The 12,069-nt window shown below is 35.6% G+C and overlaps 1 protein-coding gene across 1 annotated transcript in view; it reads right to left on the bottom strand.

The window, feature by feature from the left end:
• Positions 1–439, bottom strand: part of LOC117424848 (cadherin-8) — an 80,036-nt gene extending 79,597 nt beyond the window's left edge. Inside the window, exon 1 of the mRNA XM_034041567.3 lies at positions 195–439. The gene's annotated coding sequence lies outside the window, so the exon portion shown is untranslated. The remainder of the gene's footprint in view (positions 1–194) is intronic.
• Positions 440–12,069: the final 11,630 nt, after the last annotated feature.

The following is a 12,069-nucleotide window of genomic DNA, read 5'->3' as shown; positions in this document are numbered from 1 at the left end:
GACTCAACAAGCAGTCAGCTACAAAAATTCACACTTGTAAAGAAACCACAAAACAAACACAGCTAACAAATCCTTGTGCACAGTACACAGGAGCGCGCAATAACCAAACACCGCTAATTTAGCTTTACTAAAATGATAACACTGTGAAACACCTGTTATTTGTATTTTTTTCACTTTGTTTGTATAATACTTACTATCTTACATCTCGATCTCTCCCGCATTATAATTTAAAAAAGAACGATTTCCTCTTGATGGGATCAGTGTACGGTATCTTCTGTAGGGAAAACAACAGATTCCAGCTAGTTCACCACACACACGCTACAGTGGTGTATTGTATATCTCCAGAGTGACAGACTGCTGAATGCTGCTGTGAAGAGAAGTCTGAAGTGAGTGTGGAGGGTGTTTGGAGCCTCCCCTTGCCGCTCTCATTGGGCTAATGTAGAGGTAGGTCCACCACTTTGCACGCTTTTCCATCAAGGGGATACACAATTTAATGACAAGGCAGGCATCAGTGGTGCTTTCACTGAACAATTGCATGACACCTGAACACGATATTTCCATGTATAGTACACATTTTGGTTTATAGGACGTTGGTGAACTGCCGTACTCTTCACAAAGGCACTATTTCGCATTGCATTACAGAAATGAAAATAGCACTTCTATTGTTTTGTATTTTTTAATTAGTCCAAATGTGTCCAATTAGGCTCACGGTAAAAACTCAAATTGCTATGAAAACTGAATCATGTATCCCTAAATGTTATCAATAAAAGTCAGTCCACACATGTAGCCAGTGTCTTACATTTCCTGAAATGTCAAAGGATAGCATCGTGACTCGAGTTCATCAGTCCCTATATTATTTTTGTCATATAATTGTTAATAACGTTAACAGACCTTTTATAATTAAAGTCATGCAAACGTTGCGCTCGAGTAAAAGTTTAATACATTTGCCTTAAAGCGTTAGGTTAATTTTCTATTTGTTTTGTTTATTGGTATTTATTGATGCATCCATATGCTCACATATGCCAACAAACAGGATGTATGAAGTACATTATGTGCTATGACGACTTTAATTAGTAAAAATTGTGGACTCTGGTACTACATGCTCCTGGTGCATCAAGTTTTGGACTAAAACTGATTTAAAGTTAGTACTAATTGCTTTGTGTGCAGATGTTCCTGGAAGCATAACTCAGCACAGGACCGTCACTTATTTTCCTTATTATATAATTGTGTATCTATGTTCCTTTTTGTAAGTGTATGATTTTTTTTTTTAGTTTTTTTGGAAAGTTTTTTCCTACTGATCTGCAAAATAACCTTTTTGATGGCTAAGGTTTCTTTATAGGAGACATCTATGGTTCCATATAGAGTACAAGGTAAGTCAAGCGTCTTCTAAGAGTTTTTAATGAAGGACATACACATTGATTCTATTTAAACGACAAAAGCAATACAGTCACACAAAATAAAGAAAAAAAACAGTATTTAGAATTTAGGGGATTACTCATCAAATTCCTTCTAAACTGAAATGGCCTTAATCATAGTAACATCTTAAAGAAAATGAGATAGAATTCAAATATTAGTCGACTATGTTTATAATTAGATCTTTCCTATTACTGTACAGTAAGATTTGGTATTTACTGTAAGTCTATAGAACTGTTTGTGCTTGAATTATGTTTATCTAGACATAATTATTAACAATAGTCTAATTTGTAAAATATTAGGATTGAAGATGTATATCCACAATTACTGTGTTTAAGGCCCGGCCCAAATCAAAACTTTGACAACCCACTAATCGCACTTAACAAAACTGTATTTAATAGCGTTTTCTTTTTTTGTAAGTATCTTATTTCTTCGACTCATGAAATGAAAACACTATTAAATACAGTTTTGTTAAGTGCAATTAGTGGGTTGTCAAAGTTTTGATTTGGTCCCAACCTAAGCATGAACAAATATATATTATAATGTGCTTACAAATAACACAGAGTTCTGCCAAATTGATTGGTATTTTCTCTAATCCCGGGAAGGAACAATGAACAGCAAATAAATGACTGTAATAAGGACCATGATGCTGTTATGTAAAGGAATAGCCCATAATTCAAGTGTTTATACTGCAACTGGTCAATCAAGTCAGATAAGAATGTGAGTTAAGGACAGGGAAAGCTATTGGAACTTAAACCTTCCAAGTGGATATAGGATGATATGAAAGAAGTCAGTGAGAGATGTGCAGCTTTGCAAAGCTATGTGCCCTCTAGTGTGCAATAATGAAGCAGCTTTCATGCTTTCCAGAAGTATTGTACTAATACAGCATAAAACCTCAGAGGATACAACTTTTCTATTGGTTTCCAGCTAAATAACCAACTACAGGGAATGGATTTTCCAGGAAGGATTTGGGAAGTTTTTCTCCTCTTTTTTTCTTTGTGTAAATGTTTCATGTCTTGTTTAAAATATTCATCTGCTTTTACATGAAACTATTTATTTTTGAGACAATTCTTTGTGTGTGTGTGTGTGTATGTGTGTGTGTTCTAGAATGTGTAAGAAATATTAACTTATACAACATAAAAATGTGTTTTTTTTAGTTGTCGCCAATGGTTTTTACCCCAGTTTTCTCCCCAATTTGGAATGCCCAATTATTATTTTTTTATCCTGGTTCACTGCTGTAACCCCCCAGTGACTTATAAGGTGACCTAAGCCCTCCCTACCCAGGCGGCGCTCGGCCAATTGTGCACCGCCCCCTAGGAACCCCCAGTCAGAGTCAGCAATGACATAACCTGGATTCGAACCTGCGATCTCCAGGCTATAGGGCATATCCTGTGCTCCATGCGGAGTGCCTTTATTGGATGCACCACTCAGGAGCCCGCATAAAGCTATGTTTAAAGTACAGAAAAGTTAGAACAGCAGCCTTACCCATTACTAGAAGCAGTCCAAATCTCGGGAAAATATGAAAAAAAAATCGAAGTAGATATCTGTGGAGTGTTCAGTGGAGCTTATGTGTTTTGTATTTGTATGTTTTGGGTCAGTTTAGCAGTCTGTTTATGATCATTATGATGGCAATGTAGCTGCAGAATATGGCAAATCTGTGGAACACTGTGAATTCCACAGAAAACTGAAAATTCCACGATTTTCTAAGGAATTCCATTATCTGCAAATATGCACTGCCACACCCATTACTACTGTACCACAAGTATTTGATACTTAGGAATTGGTTTATCATTGCTTATTAATTATAATAATACTTAGCAATAAACATTTTCATCTCTGTAAACTACAATAAGGAGTTTACTGCCTTATTGTTTTTACCTGTGTGATATATACATTTATTATGTATGTGAGACACTGGAGAAACGAGAGACATGCTATTCAACAGTAATTGCCTGCCTGGGGTCTCTATTGGTTCATCCAGTAAAGGCACATCATGGTGTGCAGAGTGAGTTGTGCTGGTTGTGCTGATCTGCCAATTTTGGTTGGGTGAAGACAATGAGCCCGGGATAATTCACCTGGTCTTGCTTCAGACCCCTTCTACTCAAGCACTGCACAAGTCCAGAGACTTTCCTGACTGGGCCCTTGCCTCTGGGTTTCAGTGGCTCAATAACTAGGCTTGCCCCTTTTCTACATTTCATAATAAATCACTCACCTTTGAGAATAAAGTATTTATTCTTGAGCCATCTTCTTTACTAAAACACAGAAAGTGAAAGGGGTATCAATCAGGGGTATCTGACGCTTTCCTATTGTTAACTTACTAGTATTACCTACAGACTCGATTATGTTAGCTCAGCTGGTCCAAAATGTAATAGTCATACAGGGTTATTTTCCTTAATTTGTCAGTAAATTAAACCAGTTAACCCTAATTCGCCTCCACTTATTTAGGATGAATAAACCAGGCTAACAATTTTCAAAGTGTGGTGATACTTTTACCAGATTGAAATCAACTGGATGTATTGTTAATCAATTTACTTACATTTTCCCAGTTTTATATATGTATAAAAATGAAACGGTACTCACTGAGAACAGCAAATATTACAAAACAATAGATGATGACAATATTCTCCACAATTCCATGGCATACAGTATGCATAGTTTGAAGCTGCTCTTAATAATTTTCTTACAGCCAAGGGCATAAATAACTGTAAATACAGTCTCACCATCTTCTGAAATCTCATCTTATTTTGCCACTTCAGAGCCTGCGAGACAAGCTCTCAACTGAAAATCCCAACATAAAAAAGAAAGAGCCAAAGCAGCAATTACCAACAACAAAGCAACATTTCTCAAACAGAATTTAGAACATGGACTTTATCAAACAACACCCCAACAACACATGTGGCAATGTCTGGGTATATTGTTTGACTGCTTATTGTTTGTACTTAAAGTCGACACGGATATATATTTATTATTATTATTATTATTATTATTATTATTATTATTATTATTATTATTATTATTATTATTATTATTAATATGTTTAAAGCTCCAAAATGTAAGTAAAAGGAAAGCAAAAATACATTCAGTAAAGTTACCAACTTATAAAACAATTTCTTAGGGGTTCACAAGTGGCTCATCTGATAAAGGCACGACTGTATGGTGTGCAGGGTGAGTCATACAGTCAGAGAACCTTAGTGAAGCATAATAGTCAGAGACTTCTCCTCACCACTCTGAAGTGGACAGCCCGATGACCTGAAAGGGACCGGTGGCTTACTGACATCTGCTGTAGAGTTCTTGGGTGTAAAGAAGAAATCGGTTTGGTCATGGTCGTGGGATCAGAGGACGTGCACTGACCTTCAGTACACCATATATATATATATATATATATATATATACACACTACCGGTCAAAAGTTTTAGAACACCCCCATTTTTCCAGTTTTTATTGAAATTTAAGCAGTTCAAGTCCAGAACTGAAATGGTACAAAGGTAAGCGGTAAACTGCCAGAGGTTAAAAAAAAAAAGTTTAGGTTACCAAAAACTGAAAAATAATGTACATTTCAGAGTTATACAAAAAGGCCTTTTTCAGGGAACAAGAAATGGGTTAACAACTTACAGCTGTTCTGCAGCAATGGAAGTAAATTAAGAATTGAAAGTTGATGCTAACAATTCCTACAGGTGTCCCAACTTTTGTTGATTACTTACAAACCCTGTCTGTATAAAAGCAGTGTTGGAACAGACTGTGTTACTACACCCTCTTAAGCATTATTTGGACAGTATTGTACTGCAGGAAGTAAGCCATTTGACTGGCCTTCCCTTTATAAGAATGGACTGCAACCCCAGAGCTTCAGGGTAATACCCTTCCTGAGGAAAGTACCATCTAGCACCTAAGCCACACCCCCTATCATATTCAGTGACATGTCAGCCAACCATGTTAGTAGGTTTTTGTTGAAGCTGCTCTCTGCCTTTTATTATCTGAGTGCTAGGCTCCCAAGCAATACTGTTCCTGTAATAGGCTTATTACCTGGCGACAGGCAGCTTTCTTTGGAAGAATAGTCAGTTCAGGGGAAGAAGACATCATTTACATCTCTTTGAAAAGGTAATATCCTAAATCCATAAATAAATACCCAAGAACAAATCTATAAGATTGTGATTTGAAAAGATTGTCACTGTAACATGACAGTCGCTGTTTACTGCTGCAGAACCCTAATATAAGGTATTGATTAATCTCAAGGCAATATGGAGATAATGTTCTTTAACTTATTTAGCCTCCCGTAAGATAGCAGGAGGCTAAATGTTTCTCTAATAATCAAGCCCATCACACAAGTGAGTAATGAAAGTATTAATTTCAATATAAAACTGAGCTGTAATGCACATGTATAATTTGCTGTAATACAATCTAATATTATATTTTATGTAGGATTGCAACATTTAAAAAGCATGAAAATTAGGTAATGTAATACCTAATCTTACTGAAATCAGTCAATTTAGTAGAACATTATCAAGGATCCCATTCATATAAGCGGGTAGTGTTATCAATTAGTCAGATGCTCCAATTTTATACTGCTTAGCTCAGCCATTATACATTAACATTACCATGGGAGAATATGAGGGGGGGCAGTTTAGTTGCATTGTAGTTATACCACTTTTAATTTAACTGAAATACAAACATACTAAAATAAACACTGTAAAATTCAATGAAAAATAATAAGCATTTCTCAATGTTATTGGTTTTAAGTTTCTTTAAGTTTCTTTTAGTATTTCTGGTCCTTTTTGCTATACATCACTCAACAGGATCACAAATGACAATAATTATTAGTCGCATTTTGTGTGTTTCTTTTTCCAAGTTATATCAAATCAAATCAAAATTTATAAATAAATAAATAAATAAATAAATAAATAAATAAACCATAAAGCCATGAAACGTGAATCCCATTAGCTGAAGTAAATTGCAGATACCTATCTATAAAGATGCTGCAGACTGCCCTTACAATAAGTACTACAGGAAATTAGCAATGTTTAACATTTTTTAGTTAATTCCTGTAGCCTCACTAGTAAAAGAACTGCCATGCCAGTGTGCTGATAAGAATGGTACTTGAAGTATTTTGACATCCTTTTTCCATTTCTAATTCATGTACTTGTATTTTGTGAGTTCAACTGCAGTAAATAAATGTATGTTTATTAATTATGTTATATTTCCCTCCTCTATTAAAACCTGCTACACCCCCTCCTCGTTATAGTGCCCCTCGCTATACTGCGGATTCGGATATATCGTGGTCCTGGAGTTGACTCCCTACTGTCTAACTGCGTATGCCTTAGCTGCAATATACATAGGCACTTAAATACTGTGCGTTTTATTTCGTACTGCACATCACAAACAATATACAAAACAATTAAAAACAAAGCATGACTATCGTTCTGTTATCCTATACACACGCATTGCACAATAGCACAAAACAAATTAAATATCTACTTGCTGAAGAAGTTTTTATTTTAGCCAACGAGGTGTACACTTATGGCAGCAATGCACTAGCAAAAGTCACAAGGCAGTGACGTCAGCTCCCTAGCAACAAACTTCCTATGTTGGGAATGGGTTCTTTCAATGCAGCGAGTTTGTGCATTTGAGAAAGGGGAGGAAGACTCATGAAATTAAATGAAGTTGATGAAAAGCAATTACCCTCTGCCGTACGAATTAAAATGGCGTGCTGCTTTTTATATGAAAAAAGCGGGTTGCGTAGAGGATTTATACTGGACCCCGAAGCCCCCGATAAAACGAGGGAGTGTTTGTACAGTATTTGCCTCTGTTTTTTTATGGGTCTCTCGCTATATCACGACCCTCGATATATAGTGGATTTATATTGGACCCCGACACCCGCGATATATCGAGTGGGTGGTGTATCTTCAGGATAATGAAATGAACGGCTTCGTAATAAAATATCATCTCTTGTTGTAGAGTTACACATGGACCTGAACTAGCAGAGACTGCGTGTGTTAAAAGAAAGTTGCTTATTGAGCCAATTTTATTGTAGCAAGGACTTCACGTGTTCTTATAATGCAATTTGCACCAACAGTGAACCTTCATGATTTGCACTCTAAACAATGTACCCTTTAACAGTTGGGTCAGAAACCTGGCAATTATTTTTAAAATACAATATTCATGAGGTCTTCAATGCAGCAATGCAGCAAGTAAAAAAAAAAATTGCACTGTTCATCCTAAGTAAAAGTCTGTATCCACAGTTCTAAAGAACACTGTTATGAAATCTGCTGCACTATGAACTTCCTGACAATTTACTAAAACAAAAACCAAAAAAGTGTCAATGATCTGTCCCATACATTCACAAACCGTTTTTTTTTTTTTTTTTTTTGTAGAGATCGTCAATGGCATGCATTATAGTGGTTACTCAGAGGGACCAGTGTCGACCAGGAATTGGATTATTACCGACATGGGTACTAATATTGTGCAGTACCATGGACAGCTCCATGTGTTAGCTCCAGTGGACAAAAAAACAATATGCCAACTAGCCTACAGATCTGTAAAATAATTGTCCACTTTCATGTGATGCAGAATACATGCAAATTGCAAAACACTAACTGTCATTCATTACACATGGTAATACTAAAGGGTATTCCTTTATGGCCCCACATGTGTATGTGATGGAATACCAAAACAGTAAATAGATATAACACAAATAAATGCAATCTTGAATCTTAATGTGCATACAGAACAACACTAAAATTATCCAGAAGTAGACACCATTGTGGAGACAGTTTGTTAATGAGGCCTCAGTCTCAATGGGTACATCTCCTAGTTTAAAAAAAAAACAGATTTAAACATATAATAAAAAAGGATTTCATTTTGATTTGAAATTAAGTATTTTATAAGGTGACCTGAAATGGAATATCAGAGCCATAGTGTCAAGACCACATTAATAGCATGTCTCATGTCTGCATTTCACTTCTAATTAATTGTATTAATAAATCGACCAGATATAGCCAGGCAAGCTTGACTTTGGGTTAAAAGGAATAACCAAGCTAATCAAGTGGAATGAAAAAGGTCCCTGTGCTCTTCATAAACTGCACAGGTATAGAGCATGATGATATACTTGCATGCTTCTTTAACCCATATAAAAGAAAAGTAAACAGTCAGCTGTGATGCTAAATGCATATCATAATAAAGGATATCACAGAGCTTTCAACAGTATGTTATTCTAAAGTACTGCAGTGTAGAGTCAAGTGAGGAAAACAAATGTAGCGAGACATTATGTCTGCTGAAAAAAAAACTCAACCCATATATTACTCTAGCAAAAGATTGATTGATGTGTGAAACTTTCAATGTTAGCATAGTGCCGAATTAGACAGATTAGTTATTCACTTCCTTGCACAATGCATTCATTTAGAGTTGCAAGTGCATGTAATGAAAAGTAATATAAAACCTTAGTGCACGCACATCAAGTACAAAGGTGTCGTTGGCTCATGTTCTAACAAACATATTTTATATTGACTCAAGGTCTGAATCCTGCATGATAATAAATACAGACTTTATACACTCCATCACAGTGCACGTGTGAGGCTCTACTGGAAGTGGTATGAAACTCATCTGAGAATTCCACAACAAAGATTTTACAAAAGAGTTCTGGTTAAAGGAAACAAATGCAGTATGTTTTACATACACAAATATAACATTAAATGAAAAACACACAGTACGTGGCCTGCAAGTGCATTCTTCAATATAATTATGGACTTGAAGTCCCTCGTTCCCTCTGTAATAATAATAATAATAATAATAATAATAATAATAATAATAATAATAACAAAAACAAAAACAAAAACATATATGGCTTCATAAAAATAATTAATTGAAAAAACAACATATATTCTTTGTAGTTAAAGATCCATTTTGTAGTCAGTGCCCATGATGTGAAGACTGGGGGATTTAATGGCATGCATTATTACAGAGAGAGCGCTCTGTGGGGTTCCACTGTTCTAATTAATAATTGGTGTCTGCAGCTGACACCCCACAAGATTATTAGAGAAGTCATTCAAAAATATGTATTTTCCCCCTCATCTGGAACAAGCATGAAGAGAGTCGACAGGTCCTGGGGGAATGCACCACTGAGCCAAAAGTGTTTTGTTCTGGAAATGTAATTGCACCGTCTACAAACTTGTTCCAGTGAGTATTACAATAATAATGACTTTGTTCCAACATGAAATTAAAATGAAAAGACTTTTCTTTCAGTTAAGATAACCTTAATGGAACAATATTATAGTTAAGCTATAAATCCTATATTACTTTAAGCTTTATATTATCAATTTAATGATAAAATCCACTGGTCTTGACTGCCATTCAAAGCCACATGACACTATAATTTTCTTATCTGTTAGCTTTCAGGATGAGCTGCTGTCCTCCATATTTAGATAGAGAGTGTATGACTGTGTTTAGTAAGTATCAGCACTATGTATTATGGCTTAAATGCTACTTTGGAAGATTTATAGACAGACACAAAGGCAGACATACAAAAAAAAAAAAAAAAGATTGCTATATATATATAATCTTAGAAGGTCAGTGTTCATATTGTTTTAAGCACAAGAAAGAAGCAGAGCAGACATGGGACAACATAGCTATACCTTCCCTTCAACGTAACCCCACGTTAGTGGTGATAAAGGCATTTTGTCAACCCTCACTAGCATAACCATTCTCTCAAGTCTATTTGATTTGTTTGTTTTTTCACACTTTATGAATCAAGTGCCACTACACTATAATATTGTTCCCTATGTTTTAGTGCATTTTTCTATATGAAGCATTTCCTGTGAATGTACTGGAAGATTTGGGTATTATATGCATTGTGATTGTGTTGGTTCATAGTTTTTACAGTGTCTGGCCAGTAAAACACACACTGACAGTAAGTGTTTTAGTTCTGTATTGAATGCATCTCTTCAAAGTGAAAAAGAGTGAATTTATAATGGAAATGTTGAATGTTACATAACAAAATGACACAGATACACTTAGACTTACACTACAACATTAAGGTAGGTTATATTGAACGGGAAAGAGACACGATCCTGTGATCTGCTTAGAAGTTATTGAACACAGCTTGTAGACTCAGTCAATGAATAGGGCTGTTTAAAATAAGACATAGACTGAGAGACTGGTGGTGCAAGAGACAGGTTGTGAGTTACAGTAGATAAATAGATAGATACGCTAGCAGGTAGAGAGATAGATATAACACAAACAAATAAATCTTTGGTATTGATTCATTGGGGGGGGGGGGGGGGGGTAAAAGCCTAGACATTCTATGTAACTGGGCATTTTTCATGTCTGGTTTTGTAATGAGCTAAGACCACGATCACTGTATCAGCCTAGACAGATTTAAGCCTGTTATCTCCAGCAGTGAAATCCTTTTAGACCAGCATGGAACATAACTTTCTCCTTTAAAAAAGAGATATGTGTCATTGAGATTATATTTGCTGGTCTTTGGTCCTTCATTCACCCAGCATATATATTGGGTAACTTAAAGGTATTCACTAACATTAGAGCACTGTATACTGGTTCTAGAAAATATAGGTTGGCTGTAAGTGTAATATATCTCTAAGTAACCATGAGCCCCTTTCACAGAGCTTTGTAAGTTAGCAAAACTGACTTTAAAAAGCCAAAGCTTCTGTCTTCTTAAAAAGGGGTTTGTGATGAATTTGCCATGTTATGCAACGGTAGCAAATATTTGTATAGTTATAATAGTTTGTGTTATGCAGCAGCATGCAGTAATTATAAAGCAATCCTAGGGTCAGTGCAGTAATTAAATAAAAGGTCCTTTATTAATTACTGCCTGTTGAAATATGTAGGAAATTAAAATGACTTTGTGTAACAGGTAACAATAACCTTATGCTACCTGTTGATCCAGATTCCCTTGTACTGTAGTGTTACAAAGCATATAGGTCTGCTTTTTGTGTTGCTACTCTAGTTAATCAAATATAAATGCAGTGTTCTAAACTTCACTGAGTATGCAAGCAGACATATTAAAGTGTCATCTGAAAAAAGTTAATATAGAAGGTAAATGAATGTGTTTCAGCTAAAATAGCCTGACTCTAGTCAACTTCCCCCTTGATGTTTGTGTCTGAGTGATTCTCTGTGGAGTCTGTCTCTGGTAAGTCTATTAATTTTCCATGTACTTGTAGACAAAATAGCCACCAGGACTGGAGCTTGAATATTTCTACTGTTGGAAGGTAAGGGGTGTAATTAATCTCAGCGAACTAAAATATACTTCTTTTCATTAATCTTTTATTGTAAATGAGCAAAGTGATTGAACCAGCACCAGACTGTCAAAATGAATGTGATGTCGATGGGATATGTATGAGAGGGCACATACTGATTGAGCATTAAATATCTAATAGCAATAATTTATGGTTCATTACTATTTTTCTGGAGATTCTAATTTACATGGTGCTCGAATCCCAAGCATGTGCAGGTTCAAGGAGAATTGATGTCAGCTCTTGCAGAACACAATCTTCATTACATTTTGGGAGGGGTTACCTCATGGTGACTTACTTCCATATCCAGGCTTACTAAACGATGTACAGCATATACATGAATCCAAAAAGCACAAACACACCAACCTCTAGTAAAAAAAATCATTATGACCTTAACAAGCACAGTAGTCATTTAAAA

This window comes from Acipenser ruthenus, chromosome 19, assembly GCF_902713425.1.
Source record: "Acipenser ruthenus chromosome 19, fAciRut3.2 maternal haplotype, whole genome shotgun sequence".
Taxonomy (NCBI): domain Eukaryota; kingdom Metazoa; phylum Chordata; class Actinopteri; order Acipenseriformes; family Acipenseridae; genus Acipenser; species Acipenser ruthenus.
The sequence above is the reverse complement of the archived record's forward strand: the minus strand, read 5'-3'. Positions and strand labels throughout refer to the sequence as shown.